Source organism: Myripristis murdjan, chromosome 7, assembly GCF_902150065.1.
Source record: "Myripristis murdjan chromosome 7, fMyrMur1.1, whole genome shotgun sequence".
NCBI classification, from domain to species: domain Eukaryota; kingdom Metazoa; phylum Chordata; class Actinopteri; order Holocentriformes; family Holocentridae; genus Myripristis; species Myripristis murdjan.
In genome coordinates, this window is record NC_043986.1 from 13579807 (window position 1) to 13603430 (window position 23624).

The window sequence follows — 23624 nt, forward strand, 5'->3', positions numbered from 1 at the left end:
ATATGCCCCTTTCACCCCAGTATGTGGCATAAGAGCTGCACCTACATCTTATCTTAAAGCTCCACCACGCAACATCAGCTCCAAACAGCACCGAGGAAAATGTTTGAAAATTTTTAGCTTCAGTACCCAAAAATCATGAACACGGCACGCTGCATGCTCGTGTTTACCAACCTGGCTAATCTTTTCATCTGTGAGGAGAAAAGATCTGACTGCACCAGCATGACCACAACACTTTGCATCGCTTTGCTCCGTCAAAAGTTGGCTTCCTGTCACTGGGTGTGTTCTTGGGTCAAGCATCAGAGCAAATTCTCAGTTTGTTCAACACAAATTTGTTTGTGCTTTTTCATATATGTAGTGTAGCCAATTATTTGATTTATTTCAATATGCTAAAATAAATCCCCCTAATTACATGTCTGGACCTCTGGCAAGCAAGCTAGCTAAGTAGATGGAGTTCGCCCTGTGTCCCAGGTTCTGCTTTCCATCACTTTTCAAAACTGCAACCTCCTCATGATCCCTCAACCCTGTCACCTCAGTATAAACAGAAGAATCATTTCCATACCACTGTTACATCAAATATAAAAATGCATAATCTGGTGTTCAGTAAATAATATCCAAAATGGTCTTTGAAAGTGGTGCATAAAAAAAATGACACAATGAGTGAATACCAGTTGGGATCTGTTAATGTCTAAAAGCTGGTTCAGGTAATGCAACACACCATCTCTCCTCCTTTAATACATTACTTTGTTTCATTTTTTTGTGTAATGACAATGATCAAGTCATATCCTTTAGCTCAGATAATCCAAAACAACTGCCCTCCATGTTTCATTCAATGTGCAGCCACAAAACTTCAATGACTCAGAGAATCGGGGATTTTCCCCCAAATGCATCTTGTTCTCAAGCTGCCGATTTTTTTTTATTCAGCTCTACTCCTTCCATTATCACTATGTTTTTCTCTAGTCCAGTGTCATTATAAACTGTTGCATTGGTTTTAATTGATTTTCTCTATCTTTGTATGTGTTATTTACTTTGCATGTGACCCTGCTAACTGATTTTGCTGCTCTCAGTTGGTCTCTCCTGGTTTATTAAAATAAAATACATAGGCCTGTTTCATGTCACTGCCTGTCCCATAATGCACATGTTAACTAACTTGTTCAGCTCTTATTTTGGTGAGTTTAGTATTCTCTATTCTGGGCAGTTGCTGCTTTTCAACATGCATAGACATAATGCTATTTGCAAAGATGATTTTTTTCAGTGTAGTTTAACAGTAAAGTTGCACTGTATTGTATGGTTTAAATGGACATCTTTTCACTCTTCACACTGAACTCATTTGGCCAAATTTATGGCCCTCTCTACTCCAATCCAGCTTTGTAATTTTGGGCAGATAAGACATGTTGTTGATTTGTTTACTTATTTATTGCCACTGCAGCTTTTGTTATTGCAAATGTCCACAACACAGTCGCTTTATTTACACCTTATTTCCTTGAAAACGCAGCAGTGGAGCGAAGTGTTTTCACAGTGAGCTGTCAATGGGGACAGACAGCGACATCAAAACTCCAGTCCAGCTTTTCCAAGCAACACCTGCTAACCGAGAAATTCAATTAAGGACTCCTCTTCCCTCTTGAAGCCGGTCTCCAGGGCAGATCTTCCGGGCGACTCACCCCTGTAAGAAATTAGAAAATGCTACAATAAAACCTGAAAAAAATGAAAAAAAAAATTGTGGCAACTTTAATAATGAAAGCTCACGCTACTCACCCTAAACAAACACGTCCCTTTAGTTGGAAGTCACCGAAAGACAACGAAGTACTACAGGTAAGAGTTTTCCTTTTCCTCCCAACTACTGTACACGCTCATTTCTAAAGACATATCACTGTGCAGAGAGCGACATCAAAGTGTTGCTTGCGGCGTTGTTGGTCGGGAAAACGAGCGTTATGCACTTTGAAACATTGTAGAAATGGCAGGAAAAGGACACAGAGTTGGCGTGGCGACTTATCGCTAAACGCGGTGTGCCGCCTCACCTCGATGCAGCCGCGGCGCGCCGACAGCAGCAGGTCTGGAGCGGCTCATAGGTAACGCTAGTGCCTTTGAAAATGCCGGCGAGGGGGCACAAGGCTTTCCCTAAAAAACTCTTGCTAATTCACCAAGCCGACACATTCAAAACTACCCGAGAGGCTAAATCACAACTAAACCCTCCGCCTCCCGCTTGCCAAGTTGAGACAGAGGTGCAACTTTTCCCTTTTCGCACTTTTTCGCTGTCCACCGGTCAGGCGAGCCCCGGTGTAGACCCATATTCCCCCCCAAAATACAGCCCAGCATGGACAACGTGAAACTACTGTCAGCAGAGCGGTGTTTTGCATTTTCTTTCCTTTAAACCCGGCAACACATACTTGTCATGGCACCGTGTCACTTCTCGAAACTGAAATAGCGACGTAAATAAGCTGCTTAGATGCAACAACAGCACAGAAAGTCCCGGTTGCTGTCGAGAATAACTTTGTGAAACTCCTCATGGTTAGCCCTAAACAGGTGACTAGAGGAAGCACTGATTTTTTTTTTTAAACGCCGTTTATTTGCTGCGCACTAATATCTCTCAAGCTCAGGACCTCATTGTTTTTTTTGTAGTAAATATCATTTTCTGTGTATAGAGGAACTAAAGCATCGATGCATTCAATATTCACAGTCTAAAATGCGGAAGTTGTTCTGATAAAGCCTGGCTGTACACCTTTTTTTCTCCCCATCCTTAATTTTTCTTTATTGTGGTTGTTTCCCCTAAGTTAACTAGGCCTATAGTGTCAGATAGCACCCAAAAACTTAACCTCCTAAACTTGTGACTTCCATTCAGTCTTTTACTTTTGAGCAAAAGAATAATTGTAGTCATTTATAACATTTTTTAAACGCAGATTTGGTAAAAAAAAAAAAAAATAAATAAAAATGTTATTACATGTAGGCTATAGTATAAGGCAGATCGAAGTAGTCTAACACGCCTCTTTCTGACCCACGCGCCCGCACATGCACGCACACGCACGCACGCACGCACGCTTGCACGCACACATGCTGTCATTACTAGATATGATAGCAAAGCTTACAATGATTTTTTTCCAGCAGTTCCTTCTTTCAGTAAGGCGGATATCTTCACCTCCACTGACTGTTAAATAACCAGTCCTGTGTGAAAACACTGCTCACTCTGCACGTTTGATTACTTCTGATGTGTATATATAAAAAAAAAAAAAAAAAAAAAAAAAACATCCCTGTGATATAACATATAATCTATCCCGTGCTTGTGTAGGGACATTGTTCTCTTATGCTTTTATAAATGTCTTTGTTGAGTGCTTGCCATTGTGTTTGTTGTTATTCTCACGGATGAGCAGAGGACAGGAATAGATCACTGGCACTTTAAACCCGGAGTTCTCATATTCTCGCCGGATCTTTCTCCTTTGCTAATTATTGTGTTGTTTTCAGAGCAAATATGTCATATCCATGGCGACCAGGCAGGTTTATTGTCTCTCCCGTGCAATAGCTCACATAAGTAATTAATTACCCTTTTTTTTCCTTCTCCCCTGTCTTTGGTGAAACAGATCATTTATGGAAAATCATCTACTCTATTAAAAATGCCAGTGCAACACAAGGTAAACATGAAACTTTTTTAAAATTTGTAATTTTATTTGCCTTTTTCAGTTTTACACATGTGGTGTCCCTTTTAGTGTCTTATGTACACATATATATATATATATATATATATATTTTATCTGCAAGACAGTTTGTAAACAGTATGGCTTCATCATGTAAAAACACACTGCTGTATGCTTTTGGGGGTATTTTCCATAATACTGTGTTAATACAGCAGCTGTGTAGCCTAGCTGTTGCTGATGTATTCATGTATGCAAAGCAAGCACACACTTGACACTTGAACAGGCAAGCTTAAAAACACGTTTAGACGTGAAATCTGCTTGCATTTTTTTTTTTTACAATACGAATTGCAAGCATCAGCCAGACCAAAGGTAAGTTTGCTTGAAAGCTGTCTCCTGTTTTATGTGGTCAATTGAAATAATAATCAAAAGTAGGTGACACTATGGGGTGTTGTAGTTCACCTCTGTGCATTGCAGCGGTACTGCAGAGGGTTTATAGAGTCATTGTGCATCAGTAGTAGCAGTTTCCAGCTCCTTATCCTGTATGCTCCCTCAGTGTAACTGTGGAATGTGACGGCATGTGTCTGCTGTCCGGAGGTCCATCTCCAGCTGGATACCAGCCAGCCTTCACTGTCAGACTGGTGGTACAGGTTCTCATCTCTCTTCTGCATTGATGAGACACTGCAATATCCATCTGTCAAACGTACTGCCCTCCTTTCCCTACCTCTCGCTCTCTTTTTCTCTCTCTCTCTCTCCCTCTCTGCTCCCCCTCCTCCTTCTCCTCCTTTCATAATTTTCACTGTCACACCATGAAAGTAGGACTGGGTAAATCTGTATGAGAAAGTAAAGATGGTAATTGTTAATTTACGCTGTTTTAATTGCATTTTGGATTGTGTGTTTAGGTCTTTGTTTATAGATGCACTCCTCTAGGCCTCTTGACTTGGTCTCTCGCTAAAATGTTGCCCGAAGTGCAGCGCTCGTCCTCGGTCCACTCAGCTATTTGAGAATCTCATTGGTTAATCAGTGTGTGATGCCTCCAACGTTCTTATTTCCTGCAGCCCTATCAGTCACTGAAATGCCTCATGTCTCATAAGTACCCATCTGCATCTGTCAAGGGGTGTGTAGAATTAAACCCATGTGTATTCCTTTTCCGTTTGACCTTGGCTGTGGACCTCAGGTCTTTGATGTCAAATAAGCGTCAGTAATCCCAGGCGGCATTTGACAGGCTTCAAGAGCTATTACTTTTGTTTCCCAACACATGAGCTTTATCAATTGCCCCCAATGTAATGATTTTGTATCCAAATTCACACTACCGCAACCACAGTGCTTTGGCTTGTAAAAATATACTGCCTTCAACACATACTGTTCTACCAGCACAAATAGCACACATGTTTTTTTAATCATCATTATTGTTTTTATTTTAGTGCTGGGGAAATGTCCTTTTTGCATGCTTGATCAGCCAGTAGAGAAATCCAATATAATGGAGGTTCAAGGTGAATTGCATCCCGTGCATTTCCCCCCCTTCGACTGAAGGAATATTCCAAAGCAAAATAAACAAATCACACAGACAACAGTAATATAGGGTTGATTTTGAAGGCATGAAATAAGTATCGATTAAATCCTGCAGTTCATAGATGAAAATGGCCTTTTTGGTAATTTGTCCTGGGTCCTTTCAATACTGGGGAGAAAGAGAGCGAGGCATGGAGTGGGAGAGAGATAGACAGAAGGAGAGGAAGAGTGGAGGAACAGAGAGAAAGAGAGGGAGTGAGAGAGAGAGCGAGAGAGAAAGGGACAGAGAGGAGGGAATAAGACAAGTGAACAGTGAGAGAGAGAGAGAGAGAGAGAGAGCTTTCACAGAGTTGAGAAAGGGACATGCTGCCCCTTTCCGAGCTCATTATCATTCTTAATAAGTCTTAAGGAAAGAAGGAGCATTGAGTGTAAATGCACGGTAATCCTTACACTGGCCAAGGTTAGTAGGGACGTCAGCACATGCGTACTGTTCCCAGCTGGCCACTTTGGGACAGGGAGGGGACCAGAAGAGCACAGTAAAGGATAGATGTTCAAGGAGAAAGTGAGGACATTTAGACACTGTGTAAAGGTTAGGCCCTTTCCCCCAGCCTGTAGCTTTTCAGCGTCTGCACCACCTGGCAGCCACCCAGTAAACAGCTCAGTATCGGACTAAAATCACTCGGATTTGGCTGTTAGACTTGACGTAAGCTGTACTTGCTCCACTGCAGTTATATGACAGGTCAATCATAATGAACTCAAACTTTTTTTGTTTTTTTCTGCTTTAGATACCTGCAAAAGAACTGAGGTGTGTGATGTGAAAATAAAGCAGCATTTTAAATTGCAGGGCCATCTCGACTTTGGAAACAGTCACCACCTGGGACCCAGAATAACAAAGTGCTTAAAGTAACGGTTGGCTACAGTACATGCCCAAGCCATCGTTCCTTGGGTGTGGTCCAAAAACAAGCATTAAGATGAACTGGCTAAACCGGTGACCAATTAACTCATTTAACAAATTGCCAGCTACTTCTAGCGGTTGTTCAACCATGTTGTTTTAATGGAAATCCAATGCTGTATTTATTTATATACCAAGAGCCGAGGTAGCGTACAATTTAGTGATGTGTCACCGTGTGCCGTCCAGTGTATTAGTATTATTACCACATTCCTGTTCATTAATCAAATAAATCAGATAAGGGCTGTGTTTGACACACTAATCTTAATCCACGTTAAAACCACACTAGGAGGTGATTTTTATAATTCCAGTGATTAGTGCAGTGGTTTTTGCCACTGCATTGTCTGTCAATTTTTAAGCCCTGTTTTATAATTCACACACTCATTATATTCTAAGCACCTGGTAAAGTACCAGTGTGTAAAACTGTAAATGATAGGAATGATATTAGTGTACATCTGTCAATAAAATAACCTACTGTATTGGATAATGACATCATGAAAGTATTTGTGGATTGTGTTTTAGTCTGTCATACGGTTAGATATTTATGCTATATATTGGATCAGCCAGTCATTCCATCAACCACCAGTGCTATAGAGTTTCTTCCCGGACCACAAGTACATAAAAAAGTCTGTAAAACCTGCAACAAAATTTTATTGTCTTTGCACATTTTATTTATTCATTTAATGTGTCCATAATTCCTATAAAGCTCTTTTTCATTTTAAAGGTAAATAATGTGTCCCAGAGTTTTCCTGATATTGAACAGGTATGCTGCGCGGGTCACCCTGCCTCAAAGAGCCGCTTACCTCAAATATGTTTCATTCATGTGACCTTCAGTGGAGAGTTTTAGTGTAACATAATCTAAATGCTGTTTCAGAGGCTTTCCCACTCTGATTTGAATAGTGTAGCTGGGGGAAACAATGAATGAGTTTAATTTTTTTGGCATAAAAATGGTCAGGTTGAATGTTGTCATACAGTAATGGCCATTGTCAGCTTCAGTCTAGAAGTATTGGTACTTGTCTTGGCCTTTAAAATCCCACATTGAACCTTTGGCTTTAGTAAGGTGACAAATTACTACCATTATGAATTTTTGCACTTACCAGTAAAGTTGTCAACTAAACCAGAAACATTGGTGTGTAACCAGGTAAGCTCTTTTCTGTCATTCACAGCACAGCACGGCTGGCCAAATAATATAATTTGCTGTTGAATTTTTTTGGATCCACCAGCACTTTTGCTAGATGAGAAAATTAGTTTCCTGTCTTGGTCTTCAGTCTTTAGCTTTTTGTATCATTGTTTTTATTCCATGCCCACAGCATTATGAATGTTGTGTCTAGGAAGGGGACAACAATCATACAAGCAAACGAAATAAGAGCCGTTGGTGTAGAGCGAGGTGCCCTTTTGTCTTGTTCCCTGCAATGCCATCTCTTTGCCTCTCTGTCATGTAAAGATGATTTACCCCCAAACAGATGTTCTCAGCCCCTCGCTCGTGAACCTGCACCATTTTGTTCTATTTTTTGCCCTTTTAAAGGTTAGGGAGCGAAAGGTTTTCCCTGCAACCGTCAGTCTCTTTTATTTCATTACCACAGTTGCTCTGTTCCACTGTATGTTAAGTTTAGACACTTCCCTGATAGTGGACTTACTCTGGGAATGTGTGTTACATCAGTAGAAGATGCTTTTCGGAGCATGTCTCAGGCATTAGACCCCCTTGTCTCGCTCTCTCTCTCTCCATCTAACTCCGTTTTGGTTGCTGCTTGGTTGGCAACATGCTCTGCCCCCTCCTCTTCCCCTCCAGGGAGCCTTGGGAGGCAGAGAGCCATCACCATGGTGATCTGAACACAGATCCCCCACACACCGGTCCATTGTGGCGTGCGTTGAGGTGAGAGGGAACAAAATGTCACAGCAACAGGTTTTTTGTGTTTTTGTTTTTGCCGGAATTCTCGGTGGGATTGTTTGCACTCAGATTCATGTGCTCAACTACACTGGAGGGACCACTGGAGAGACTGCGGGAGTTAGGGAAACAAGTTGATTGGAGTAATGAATAGAGTGGCATAGAAACGGGCTGAAATCAATGCAAATAAGTCCACAGAGTAGAGCAGAAGTTCTCCTGTTTTTTTCCCCCCCTTGTGAAAATATTTATTATCAGGGCAGAAATGCAGATACGAACAAATAAAATGTAGAATGATGTGATTTAAAGAATGTATATGTACTGTCTATCTGAAACCATGACAAATCTTCCAGAAATATCCAAAGTTAAACAAAAAATTAATTGCTATTAATCATTTAGTGGGTTTTTTACACCATTATGTATTCAGTCTCATGATGTTAATTAAATTCATGTTAATTTAACCAGCCTTAGAGTAGATAGCTACACAGATAGGTCAATAGATCGACAGAACTTTATCATCCGTTTCTTGCAGTGTGACTGGAAATTTTTATTTATTTATTTACTTTTTCGTTTGTTTATTTTTAATAATCTTATTTATTTTTGGCTGAAATTTTATGTAGCTTGCTGGTATCTAAAACAAGTTACATAAATTACGTATTGTTAGGTAACATTACTTTTATCTGCCCGCAGTTAAAAAAAGGCTGGATGAGGCTTTGATAATGGATTGTCTCAGTCCAGAAGCTAAGACAAAATGCTTCCTCTGTGCCTTAAAATAACTCCTCTGTCCCACTCCAGACTCTCTCCTGCTGGAGTTCCCTTCAACACACCACTGACAGCTTGTATTTGTCCACTAGGGGCAGCAGGGACAAAAACAAGCAGCCCACCGTTATCAGAGACCCCCATGCCTACTTCAAGTGTGTCCACAAAGAGTAACTGGTGCGACTGAATTGTTAAAACATAAGTGGCAAAAAAAAGCATTCCTCTAACCTGCGAGTGAGTCAATACAGACTAGAGGTATTAAACTTAAATACTTAATATTTAATAGTACAACCTGAAGGCATGCAGTAGGTTTCTTGGCTGCCTACACTTTGTGATAAGTTATGGTAGCAAATGTGTTGTAGTTATGGTTGTGGCAGATAATATTGGTAACAAGATGACCTCTATACCTAAGGCTATAACTTGCTCAATGCTCCGTTGCGCTGCTGCCACAGTGGCTAGTCATTAGCTTATGGTAATGCCCTTCAAGCTCTCAGTTTAAACTGACCTTTGACCCCTCTTGGTAAAGGCTGCAAGCGATTGGCTGCAGGGCTTGGAGGTGGGGGAGGGGGGCACTAGATAATGTGGCATTGAAGAGATGCAGCAGGTTTTGCCCCCAACCCTGAAGAAGATGGGGGCTGTGTCCCGTGACAGGTCCAGTGTTGCCCTCACTCCCAGAGGTTGGGAGGGAGGGTCACGCCGTACCAGAGGGCAAGAGGGTGGCATCAAACACACAACCCTAACGTCTGGCATAATATTTGGGCTCCTGGCCTCTGGTATGAGTAGGATGTCAGCACATAGCTCCTGTGACTAATGAAGAAAAGTAATCTACTGTCTTACCGCCACAAATGTATACATAAAGTTTGGAGTTAATTATGCAGCAAAAAAACTGCATACAATTTTTTCTTAATGCAAGAACCAGTTTTTAACGTCAGGTTAATATTTGTTAAAAGGTACTGAGGCAACGGCAGATAGGTCTTTTTGTGGCTTGACTCTGAGACTTCTCTCTGGCATCCAGTGCCCCTGAGCAGATGCAAAGGTGTAGGTCCTGAGAGAGCCTTTTATGTTTGGAGACCTCTCGTCGCTCCTTTGACTAAGACCTCAACCACAACAGAGCTCTGTCTCAATCAGCCCTCTGCTGTAATCCCACTTCAGAATTCCTCTTGGCTAAGGGAGTAAATAAATTTTTCAGCGTTTATTAGAATACAGCTTGCCAGAAGGGACTCGTCTCTCCTCTCCTATAGCTGCTCCAGTAATTAGCAAATTGATTAGGAGAACTTCAACACACCTCCTTGGCTCTTATCTCCCCATTCTAGGACAACATTGCTGTGCCATGGGACAGCGTAAATATTTTAAGGGAAACCCTCAGCGAATCTCATTAAATGGCTATGGGGCAGAGCAGCTGTCTCCTGCTGAAGGTCCCAGCCAATTTTCTAAACTATGATTAAAGAAAAGTTTTGGATTATTTAAACATGCCATGTCCTGTGGGTTTTTTTCAGTGCCACCGAAGACCTCTGTGAATTTTCCCTCCCCGTCTTGCCAGGACTGCTCCTTTCCCTTTGGATCTATTAGTTTGAAATCGTTTGGGTGATGACTCTTTGAAAATGGTGGTCATTCTGGGATGCCATGTACAAAACGCAACAAAGACCTCTCTTTTATGCACAAATGCTAATTAAAATTTTTACCCCCCATCCCAAAGCTGCAGAGGGAAAGACTTGGTAGCAATTTGGCAGATAATCAAATTGCATTTTAAATGGAGCCGTTTAAAGATGACTGGAGTCTGCTCACAGGAAGGCACAGTGGCACAAATTAAGCTGGAATAAGCTGCTGTGTGCACAGAGGAACAATACAACAAAATTCACATCACAATAGGAGGGTGCATTTATGCAAATGGACAACTTACAATGTTTGATTTGTGTTTTTTTTAATTAGTTAAAAGGAACCCAGGTACACAGTCAAAATTGTTTTCTCTAAATGCATGCATGCAGGAATACTGTTTTTCTTTTAATTATGATTTCCCCCTTGCTAAGTGTCATTTTTTTCCTAATGTGTCCTTACAATCTGACCAATTGAGGAAAAATGCTAATAAGACATGATTTGTTAACGGATGCTGTACCTTGGAAGCGTTTTGCTCTTAATTTTAGATTTCGCCCTGACAGAAATGGCAAACTGGGTGGAAAATGTTGTCAACAAGTATGTTTGTCTACAAAATTCTGCGCTTAGAAGCTGTCCCCCCACATTTGGTATACATCATTAAGTTCTTCATGGCCAGTCAAATTGTCTATTCACACGGCATTCCAGTACATATTAGTGACATCTCGTTAGCAGAAAACAGAAAACTGACACAAAAAATTTGGGAAACAGGCCTGAATTGTTTATCTTTCAGTATAACTAGAAAGTGTGATTCTCATGAAGTGATGCAGTGGGATTTAAGTAGCAGTTCCCAGAGCCTCTTGGATTCTCTTCCACCGTGTCCCAGAAAGCAACAACTATAAAACTGAAAGCTGCAAATATGCTATTTAGTTTTCAACACCCCTCTCACTCAGGCCACATTTCCTGTAAAGTTTAGCATTCATCACAAGACCAATACAGCCATCAAAACTGCTTCATATCCATAAAACCCCATTATGGGCAGCACAACAAGTGATGCTTGACTTGTAAGTTTAAAGGCTTCTTAATTGGCTGTGATTTGCTGGCTGTCCAGCAGTGACTGTACAAGTCTGTCTGGTCCAGAACAGGCACAGTGACTCTCCATAGGATGATATGTTACTTTTCTGGTATCACACTGTTATTCTGTATGTGCATCAGCAGCCGTCTGTTTAAGTGCCTCCATCTTAGCATCATAACTGACTGACACGGCAACGAGTTTGACCTGCGAACTGCGGGTTGCACATGAAGAGATGAAACGCTGACCTGCTTGACCTTCTCTCGACATACAGACATCCAGAGAAAGTCCCTTGAGATCTTTTACTATGATCCACCAAAAGGCCTTTTCCCTGTTTTCACTTTGAATTTGTGGTTAGAAGTAGCTACAGACATTAAGACAAGCGTGAAACAATGAAACTGTCCTACCTCAGTGGATTTGATGCACACCGCTGAAGCATTAATCAATATGATAGGCCTAAGATAAAGAAAATGAAGATAGTTATGCACTGGGATTATTCTCATAGACTCTGTAGCATACTATTCACAAGCAGTTTCATGAGTGTGATGACTGAATTTATAGAATTACATGCCTGGTAAAGATTATTTGTTGCTGTACTCAGCTTTATGTTTTGATGTTAATATAGGAATATTATAATTGACAAGAATCTTCTTTATATGAGGTCAGAAACTATGGTGTGAATTAAAATCAAACGTCCAAACTGGGTGGTAAATGAAACAATAAATGAAATATGAATTGTCACATTTTCTGTTTGATGTACACAATTGAAAATGTCTCTTAATGTCTCATTGTTTCTGTTATGTAAGCAAGCACTGGCACAGTATTCAGTGTACTTTAGTTTTCTGATCGTTTCAGTCTTCAAAAAAAAAAAAAAAAAAAAAAAAAAAGGCTCGTGAGAACCAGGTTACACTGCAGGGGGTTTATTTTAAATGTGTTCTTCCTGTCGTGTATTCCCAAAACTCTGTGTAAAGCTAGTGTTTAATATATTTGCAATTGTATGAAATAAACATAGAGGAGGATTCATCCTAACTCGAGTAACACAACCCCTGTCCTATGACGTTGATTGACAAATATTGTTCCAAAGGTAATGGCACAAGTGGGAATTGATTGATCAGGTGGAGGACTGATCATAAAACTGCAGTCAATATTTGGCTCTGTGTTTATTTCCTCTCTGGACAACAGTAGGTTTCTGATGTATGATTAGACACACTGATGCTGAAACATGTATTTGCTCCTCAGTCACTTGTGAGCATGATGATGCTATCTGTGTTTGCCCTACAGTACAGGAAGATCTCTTGATGCTAAACTGAGCAATTCTACAGTATTTATTCACTTGGAGCAAAGGGTATTGGTTGAGGCTGACCAATTTTAGAGTGGTTGGGATGAAAATCTCCCTCTAATTACTGTACTGTGTGGATCTTTTGGTCCCAGTCCCTCTGCCGCAAATGATGGTATTAAAAAGTCTCTTTTATTTATGGAAATAAAATTTTAGCTTCAGAGACAATAGGCTAGTTCTGTTTTACGGTGCAGCAGACTTTATCTTTTTAATAAAAATTCCTGACTTGGTGAAAGTTTAATTAATAAGGGACTTAAAGCTAGGGGATGAGCAAGGGAGTTGGGTCTTTAAGGGGGTACTTATTTTTCCATCTGGGCTATCCTCCAAAAAAACTGTCAATTAGTGTCTTAAGCTGAAGAGACAAAAAACGTCATTAGTTCTTGCAAAAAGAATAATGGGTTTTAAAGGTTTTGCTTCAGAGGCAGGCAAAGGCACAAGCTTGGGTCTTACGAATTTTCATTTGTTTCCTGCAATTATCAAAGTTTGGAGGAAGGCATTCTTGTTTTAATGTCCATGATAAAGGAAAGGGGGCACAGTGGGTTGTTTTGTAAGTAACGGTGTACCGTAATTGTATGAGACAGGACAAATAAAATCGCAAATATACTTTGGGGAGTTAAATCAGACTATATACAGTAGCTTATTTACATCAATTGTCACAGTTTTCTTGTTTGGAAGCAGTGCTGATAGTGGCTGTGCTTCAGGGCTAATCTGATGTCTCTATAGGTGTATGTGTGCGCATCTGTCAATGAACACACACTACGATCCACCTTCAGGATATTTGGTTTATTTATACATTATTATGCATGCTTCAGTTCCAGGCACCATAAGACCCTTCTGCCAGAGTCCCTCGTCTGCCCTCTCCAGTACTCTTACTGGAGCAAAATAACAGGAACTGTCTCTTGGATTCCTGGTTTTATGACATTTGACATATCCATCGCATCAAAATATATCAAAAAAGTTTATATCTCAGCTCATATAATTGTCCAATAAGATGTGATGCATCTTGATAGACACTTGTGCATGCCCCTAGTTTATGTATGTGCCCAAGAACAGTGAGAATTGAATGTCTCACCTTGAGGAAAATAGTAAGTGGTATCCTGTAAATGAGCAGGATCCTTTTTGCAGTGAACTTTCTACCTCGATGATGGCCATTTGAAGGGGAATTTTTCTTTGCTGGAGAAGGTGTGACAGTGTGGATTAGATGAGGCTTATGTAACTGGTCATAGTGCAACAGTTTTCAGGCTCTGAGCCCAAAAAATGTCATTGACTTGTGCCACACGCAACAGGAGTTGGCTTTTGCAACACAGTGTGAGTGCTGGTAAATGATTGGTTACAGAAGATCCTCCAATAAATTAATTGTTTCCACTTCATGGTTAAGTATGTGCTACTCTCCCAAATCGAGTGCCGGTACTTGGTTATTACACTTTAATAGCTCGCTTGCCAAACTAACGATATATTACTCCATGTGCTGGCTCAGATCAGAGAAGATGAATTGGCTATTAATTAGAGTTGCGCTGAGAGGGCACAGGGGAGAGACTACTCATAGCCTTGCAATCAGTGTCAACGGGGGCCCTTTTCTGACTGGGACAGCCAGGGCAGGACCAGGTCACAGAGTCTTAACATGAAAACTTCTGAATCCAGTGGAAGGAGCAGCATCAAACATGGCCACCATCTTGTTGAGTCAAACAAAGGACAAGACAGTTTAACATCAACCAGCTGCAAGTTCATCTGATGGTTTTAGTCAGGAGCACGGACAGAGAGGCAGAGAGGCGTGGGAGGTTGTTTGGCTCCGTGAGGTTTCTTAACAAAAGCCTCACGTCCGAAGGACTTTGAATTAGAAAGTTATGGAGGAAATATTTGACGGGCAGAGATGATTTGTGGGGAATATTATTGTTTGGCGCACTTTTCTTGTGCAGCCTCTGAATTAGCCCTTTTATCACAATTAATTAAGCTTGCCTATAGGAGATATTCCATCTTGAGCTCATCCACACAGGATAAATAAGTCAAAGCAGCAGGATATATGTCCTTTTATTGGCTGACTTGATCTCGGAAGCATCTGTAGTGGGGGGAAGCTGTCTCTGTGGTGCGACTTTGTGGAGGAGTCTCTGCCATCACTCACTTTGAATGCTTCTTTTATGACTCGTTTTGTTAAAAACCTCTTTTTTTAATGCAAGGTATCAGGAGTTATGGCCTGTCTATGCAAATTAGAGAATTTTGACAGTTTGTTATTCATGTCATCGCCTTTTTAAACACTTAAAGGCTATAAATTCCACTATGACAGGCCGTTCCGAAATTGCCACTAAATATTATTAAATATTTTAACAAGTTCCTTGTAAATATGCCTTAAATGTTTGAACGATGGGCAGGAAGAAAAATGGCCTTGCATCAACTTATTAGAGGCTATAAAAGTGGCAGTGATTTATCATGGATGTGAAGCAACTTAGGGCATCTTTTTTGTTATGCTTATCCTGTTAGGTTGCTTTGTCCTGATGTGCACAGTAAACAGAGCAGCATCGTGTTAAAAGCTTGCAGTTCACAAGTCATGAAAAAGTGTGCAGCAAGCACTCTTGTACCTGTGTTCCTTGAAAGACAAAGCAGATTTATGGCAACAGGATTTTAAAGTTTTAAAGCATCTTGTATGGATTTACAGTTTTAAAGGAATCGTTCGCCCAAAACTGAAAATTTTGTCATTATCTGTTGACTCTTATCTCAGCTGGAAAACCTGTTGTTGTTTGTATGTAAAGTAAGTAAGTAAAACACACAGCAGCTGAGCTGGTGCAGCTTCATGGTAGCCTCCTCCAAAACAACTGGAATGGAGTCTGTTTCTTTCCAAAAAGGGCAAATAAATAAATAAATGAATAAAATATTACCATAAAATCACTCCAAGCAGCTTGTATAACATATGTGTTCTGGAGCAACTGGACTCTGGGTGCAAAAGTCCAGTATTTGCTTAATTATCCCCTTGATTTTCTACACTTGTTCTGCCCTGTGCACGCAGATGTTGCCTTCAGATGCTGTCAGAAATATTGTAATTATTGGTATAGTGTATCTGACTAAAAAAAAAAAAAAAAAAAAAAATAGCAAAAACAAACCAGCCAAGCCAAGTTGTGACATTCTCACCCTTTGGTTAACTTTTATGTGCATAACAACTTTTAGCTAATGAACATATTGAAATATCAATTTCAAACTGATGTGGATATTCTCTTAATCCTTCCACTGCAGTACAAAGTAGCTCCGTACCACTTTGTTGCCAAAAACAGTCCAGTACTTTTTGTTTCCGGGTCTTTTTTCCCCCTGAATATAGTACATGATAAGTTGTATTTATGAATGTAAAAAGCTGATGGTAGAAAGGTAATGAGGAGCACATGAAGGCAGGAAAACTGTACAAAAGTTTGGCTCTAGAATACCTAGATTATGCTGTATGACCTGTTTGCAGTAACTTTGTGGTCATTTGCTGTGTGTTACAGTGACATCCAAACCTCCTTAAAAAAAGGTTTAAATACTGCATTCCTTTAAGAGTTACATTTTGGATAGATATGACTCAGGCATGTGTGTTTAGTTTTCTCACAGTGCACAAATTTGGTTTAATATCAGCGTTCACAATTGTCACGATTTTCTCCACATCTAAATAATCTGCATTTCAGTGGATGCATTTTGCAAATAATTCTCCCTGTCAGGATGGCAGCAGTAGCAAAACATTTTTAGGAATATTCCAACCATTTAAAAGAAGTAGATTTTGTATGCAAATGAATTTTATAAATCACTGCCTTGTCACATGAAGGTATCTGATAATCTAGTGTTTAGATGTTCTAATCTATAAGATCAGGTCCATAGAAACAGATTTAAACATTAAAAGCCTCCCATACTAGCATTTTGATATAAGTGCTGCTCTGTTTGCCTGCTGCTGCATTGTTGTCTTACTGCACATGGCGATAGTGGTGCTTTCATATGAATAGAAACTAAATCCATTTCAAGAATTCTGCTCGATGGCTTACATTTAGGAACATGAAGTCTGCAGCGGTCACTTGACATCTTGCAAACCCAGCATTGTCTCTGTAAGATGTATAATAATGACCAGTTCTCCCCAACAAGAGGATCGGATATAAACTCACAAATCTGTTTGATTATAAAGTCAAGCTACAAAGAGAAGTTGTACTCTCTAAAAATAGTGATACCACAATCTTGTGGTTTGTGGTGCACCTTTCCATTGGTAAAGGCTTGGGTTTTAGCATTAAATCAAGGGCGTTTGGAGTACTGTGTTTTAGAGGATTTATGTTTTATAATGGCCATATGCAGATTCTTTCATCAGCCACATGCCTACTTTGACATTCAAAAATCATCATTTTTTTCCTGAATAGCCTATCATTTTGTGACCCAAAGTGGTTTGCTTATTTATTGTACTTCAATTATCTATAAATTCCACTTCAAATTCCTCTCTATTATTCCTAAGAGGGGAATTGTACTGACCAGCATCTGTGTTGAGAGACAAAAAAATAAAAAATAAAATAAAATAAAATAAAATGAAAATGAAAAAAAAAAAAAAAAAAATCACAAAGATTTGGCTAAAAAACCATGGCATACAAACACATTTAAAAAAAAAAAAAACACTCGTTATTATAAGAAAAAAAAATGCTGACAGCGGAAGTACAAAGAGAGTTATCTCAGGTGTTTATTTTGTAGTCTCATCGTTGCCGGGATCAAAGAGCTACCAAAAAGCTTGGTGTGTATCATGATGTAGTAGGCATCTGCTCCTTCTCCTGCCTCGCCTTCGCCGCTTTCAGAGGGTGTCTGTCTTCGTTCATTATTCGCCTGATTTTGGTGCTCATCTGCTTGGTTTACAAGTTCTCGACAGACCTCTGACTGGCACCTGTTACCTTACATGTGTACCATACAGGTGTCTCAAGCTGCTTCTTGTCCTCTGTGTGCATTCTGCCAGAGCTGCACAGCAGGCACAAAGAGAGAAAGCTCCGCACAACTGACTGATAAAAAGAGCAGCAACAAAGCCCTGTAATCGATCAAAGGATATTAAATTTGTTAGATTTGTTAGATTTCTTTTTATGTTTAAAGGCTGCAACCTTTTGTTTGGGGTCTTTTCGACTTGGGTGGGAGGAATGTTTTCAGCACCTTCATAATTATCAGTCATCCCTCCGGTTTTCATGACATTAATCTCAATGTAATTCTGTTTGCACCTGGTTGTGAGGTGCGAGTGCTCGGTTGTTGACAATGAATCCCGGCTTATTATCATATTGACAGTTACTGCTCTTTTCTCCTTTGTGTTTCTTATCAGATATTTTAACTAACTCTGAAGAAGGCGGTTGTCTTGCTGTTTGGGTTAGAAGCTGCTACAGTATTTTTTTTTTTTTTTTTATTTTTTTTTTTTACAAACCTCAGTGCTTACCAGTGCTGTCTCCATGCATCACTCTTACGGGTTAGTGTGACGTGACGGCTGCCATGTCAGCAACACGGCACATCTCTGTTCCCTCTCTCTGGAGCCCTCTGTGAGTTTTCCCTGGGGTTGGCAGAATATGAGTGCCCCCTTGTCTGACTGGCTATAACCTTGCCACCAGCTTTTGTGCGCGCATGTGTGTTTTTTTTTCCAACTCTAAAGACTTGAACAATGATGACTCAAGCCAAGCAGAGCACACCTCAGGGAAAATACAGTGGAAATAAAAATAACAAGTGGATTTTTGACTGCAGTCAGATGTGAGAGGAGGCAAGCGGGCACTGGGCTAAAAGCCTGAGCAGCTTCTGCCCCCCCAGTACATTAGATTAGGCTGTCTCGTGTTCAGGAAGTGCTGAAAGGCACTGCAGATTGTATCTGAACGAAACGCTGTCCTTACATCCAGAGACAGTTGCCAGTCCCTGTCTTTTAAATTCCAAAGTAGTTCTCAATCCAGTTAAGGCCAGATACTGTGGATGTCTCTCTTGGCCCCCCTGCTGGGGGTTCTTATTAGTAGGGTTAAGCATGAGGATGCGTGTGTTGGTATTTCTGCGGTCGCTCATCTGCGCACCGCACATGAATTTCTTTAAATTATTTATTTTCCTGACACCACCATATGGCGCTGTGACTTGTTTGTCTTGGAGCATACTGGAGAAATGCAAGACCTTGATTGGATTACCGTTGGTGTGTATACATGGGAGACCCTCTTCAAACAATGCCTATTTTTTGCTTTTTTTTTTTTTTTTTTTTTTTTTTTTTTTTTTGCTGGGTGGGCTCTGTTGATGCAATTCGTTGCAACTCTCTACAGTATGTGCAACTTCTTCTCTCATCTGCTTGTGAGCCAAAAGAGGATAAACATAATTGGGCCAAAATGTTGATATGTTTCAAAGCGATGAACAAAGACTATTGGCGTTGGTCTGCAGAGGATGAGGAAAGTGAGCAGGAAGCTTTTGGTAGGGGCCTCGGAAAAATGGGGTCCTGATCTTCTTTGAAATGCCACAATAAATCGCGGTGCGTTCTCCCCAACGCACGGATGATTAAATATGCTCCTAAACTGCCCTGATTTGTGGGGGCACCTTGCCGATTTTATTTGCCACTGTTAACATTTTCATTCCTGCATTATGCATGGTGCTGTGGGGCAAGGAAGTGCTGCAAACAAATGGCCTGAGGGATCGGCGTAAACACAGGGTGCCGTGAGGGGGAAGACTAACAGTGCAGCACCGCCTCCCTCAACCAGTCTTCAGTGACAAACTAGACAGCCCTTCTGCAGCTCTGCTTTAGCTTTAAAGAGCAGAACAATGTGCTAAATAATATCAATTGCTTCAGCTATTTTGATGTGATAGATTTTGATATGAAAGAGCAGAAAATAACACAAAAAATGCAAATGCACTACAAGGTCAGACTTGGCTTTGATAGAATGGATCTGCTCATCTGTATTTTCATTAATCAACTATGAGTGAAAATTACGATCTGATTGAATATGATTCCTCTTCCTAACGCATGTATAGGCTGAGGTAATTTGCGCTAGTTAATTCTGACATCCAAAGCACTGTGGTGCTGCTTCCTTTGTGTTTGGGGATTTTAATTCCTCATTGCAATAATCAGTGACTGATGGAAGCCCTAGTGTTTCATGAAGGGAAGCCAATGACATGCGTTCCCTTTTGAACATGAAACACTGAAGTAGAAATATGAATTTTCACATTAGAGGCATATTAGCCCTCTGATTAGGATTTACTTGATCTTAGATCTTGGCTGTTATAAGCACAGCGTTGCACACATGGCCTGGCTGGGTTGTCAGCTGTCATGGCACCGGCCCAGAGTCTTGCACTTGGCAGGTCTCCACCCTCTCACCTCTGGCTGACAATGCAAATACAGGCAAACGATGTGTAGCCACTGGACAGCTCTGTACACGCTCATGTAATACCATATGGATAGGAAAACCAGATTCCAGTGTCAACTCATCATCAAAATCATCGCCCTTTTCACGATTACAACTTTACTGTCTTGACAGCCAAATAATTTCTTCATTGTAGGTCATAAGGCAGTCCATACCCACAACTTCTTGCTAGTATGCAATATATTTTTTTTATCCAGCCCCTTGCCATCAAAGAGCTCTGCATGGCTTTATTAACAATAAGTAATGCACTAGGCATTGGCAAGAGACCTGATATTGTTTCTTATGACTTGACCTTTGAGATATTGTTTTTTTAATTTTTAGTTGATGTATAACTGTTGTCGACCTTGCCCCGAATGAGGGGATTAAAGCTTAGCTAAACAAGTTTCCTTAAGGTTTGCAATCGCAACTTCTGACGCAAACAAACAAATGAAAATGTGTCATCCTATTCGGCGCCAAAGTGAAGCATGCCACCAGAGGAAAGTCTGTTTTAGTGGACTGGAGAATTGTGCTAAATAGGTGGCAACCAGTTCATTAGGATGCCTTACAGAGCATGGAAAATGACCTTTTCCCTTGTAATTGTAGTCTGAGTTCATAGATAGTTGAGTGGAACTATGGCTCATCTTGACAAGGATCACTGGAAACAATTAGCATTGCATCTTACCAATCACTCTGCAAGTGATTCGCAGTCGCCACTTTTTTCACACACTCCTTGCTTGAGTGCCGGTCTGATTTGATTATATGTGACAGATAAGTAAGACAAATAAGATTAATACATTATTTAATTGATCAAATGCATTGAACTGCATCTAGGCAGAATACGTTTTGCTTCTAATGTGCTTTAGGAAAAAAAGTGTATTACATAAAGAGTCCAAAGTGTAACAAAGCACTGAAGCATCCTTCTGCAGTTTTCCAAATGCTGCAAGTCTTGTAGTAGTGGTGACATCTACTGCATGTAGTTCTTATTAAAAGTAAACAATAAAAAAATGCATTTAACATATAAACAACTGTCCTTTTGTTTGGCATCACGTGTGTCTGTATCGAGCTCAAGTCATGGCTGCGATGTGTATTCAACATTCAGATAAAGAGCAGCCTGACTTTTATCCTCCTTTTGAATCTTGATTGCTGTCATCGTGAGAAATTTCCCTCCCACTCCATGGCGTTTTGATAAAGCAAGTGTGGTTGAAGAGAGCAAAATATTTAAGGTATCTGCAAATGTGATGCACATCTGTCAAACAGCCCAAGGGTGAAAACCAGCACATAACAAGGCAACAAATGCTGATCCGGGACTTCTCTGCGGCAAAATAAAATATGGCTCAAGTTTTCATTAAGGTGCTATTGATTAGCTTTTCCTGGCAATGAATTATGGACGACATTAAATAAAAAGGAAAATATTTTTATGACTTTGCTCAGGCCATGCCAGAATCCCCCTTTGCCTCTTGTATGCTCGCCCCGACAGGCATTTTGCTTTCTCTTGAATTCTTGTGGCTTTTGTGAGACCTTGAGTAAGTTTAAGAAAATTTATTTTACTAGGGTTATCATTCCACTGTGGATGCATGTAACAGTAAAGATGCAGGGTGTATGGTATGGCTTTGAAAATGTATAAAACTTTAAATCTTAAACCAGCACAGGAACACTGTGGGACAAGATCATTTATTTATGATTGGACACAAATTGTGTCCAATCATATTTACATCTCTCCTTGTGTGCTATTTCTTTAAGACAGCATTTTAGTATTATTGGCTGTAATTTCCTCATCAGAATCAAGGGGCTCGGCTAACATCAGGTATGCAGTTAGCTACGCCCTTCATTATTAATCTTAAAGTAACACAGTGCAAATAACAGCACAGTATGCCACAGTATTACGGGTTTAATAGTCTTCAGGGTTTTCTCATGCACTTTTTTTTTTTATATACATGTAAAGCCTACAGCAGAACAGTGTACATCCATTTTCTACTTTATAACATTAACTTTGTATGTTAGAAACCCCCAGGACATGAATCAAGTTTGGAATCACATTTTTGACATCTGGGTAGAGTTTAGTGAATATAAGTGCAAGAGAAACCGGGACATGATATCTCAATAGATGAAAGACTTGCGGCTGAAAAAAAAAAAAAAAAAAAACTGATGGAGTTTGGTAAAATGAGCCTCATGTAACAAGAGAATTACTTGTAGATAATGTTCTTCTGTTTAATGTGTCTTGTCGAAGGTTTGGTACCAGTAATGGTGATTGTGTGTGTGTGTGTGTGTGTGTGTGTGTGTGTGTGTGTGCGTGTGTGTGTGTGTGTACTGTAAATGAGTGTTTTTACATCTCAGGTATAGCTCTGGTTTACATTTAATGCCTGTCTGTATTTATGTCCTTACATCAGACTAAGTATATTTGATTTTAACTTTTTAAGGGATAACATGCAGTGCACATACTCAAGATTTGTGTTATTCTTATGTCAAAAACTGAAATGTGTCAATTGTAAATCCAAAAATACACTAATGTTGACACAATGCGCGGCATGTTTTGACATTACACACAATATCACAGTGTCGTGGCAATATTTGTAGTTTTGTCTCAGAAGAGCAATGGCTAAACGTTACTGAAAGACAAACCAAATTCACCTAAGTTGACATATTGTACAAATGCAGCACGCCATGAAAATAAAACAAACAGAACAGCCGAGTGACAGTTGAAAAATTTCTGTTTGAAAATTCATATTTAAATGTACCGTACCTGCTATTGTCAAGAAAAAAAAAAAAAAAGTAGCAGATACTGAACAAGAAGTGTCTTTTCTCTGTTTCTGTCACACCCTACGCCCACATAGGAACACCAGCATTCATATTCACTCAGTATACACAATCTTGGCATTAGTTTTGACTTTACTATGTATCACTGGAATGTACTGGCTGTTGGTGGAGAACACTTTTATAAGAATAATTACATCTCAACAGTAAATCACCGTTCAACCAGTCAGTCTTGTTTTGTGTTCTCAAACACGTTTTCTCTTCCAGTATATAAATTGTCTGTTTTCTTAACTGTTAGAAGTTGCTCGGCCAGTTGGATCTGGCAAATCTTTTTTTTTTTTTACTGCGTTGAATATTGTTTTGTTGCATTTCAGCTTGTGTAGTCACCTGATATTTGCACTATGAGGAACAGGAACATGCAATAGGTGTACATCCGTAAAATTTTCAGACATTTTTGTGTTCCTGTAAGATGGACAGGGGTCTAGGGCCCTTAGGCTTTGGAAATCTGATGCTTCAAAGATAGTGTTTCGCAGATAGTAGAGCTACTAAACTGCCTAGTGACGCTGAATTTAGCCCACAGCTGTGACCATGCAGAATTTTTACAGCGAGGTCTTTTGTACCCAGTGTAGAATAATTTTAGCTTATCTGAAAAACAGCATTTCATACAAATGCTACTTAACAGATGAAACTGAAGATATATGTCCCTGGCATTCCTGTCATTAAAGCAGCAACTCACACAATGTGTTTTTTTAGAAAAATGCAGCCACAGCGATGGGACGTCACAGCAAGTTCATACTGTTATGTGGTGTGTGGAATTCTTGGGGAGATATGAATTTCAAG

General features: G+C 40.0%; 1 protein-coding gene across 1 annotated transcript in view; it reads left to right on the top strand.

Annotated features, from left to right (window-relative positions):
- The first annotated feature begins 1615 nt into the window (after positions 1–1615).
- The window catches only part of casz1 (castor zinc finger 1), a 180254-nt gene continuing 158245 nt past the window's right edge, over positions 1616–23624 (top strand). Inside the window, exons 1-2 of the mRNA XM_030054960.1 lie at positions 1616–1809; positions 3570–3620. The gene's annotated coding sequence lies outside the window, so the exon portion shown is untranslated. The remainder of the gene's footprint in view (positions 1810–3569; positions 3621–23624) is intronic.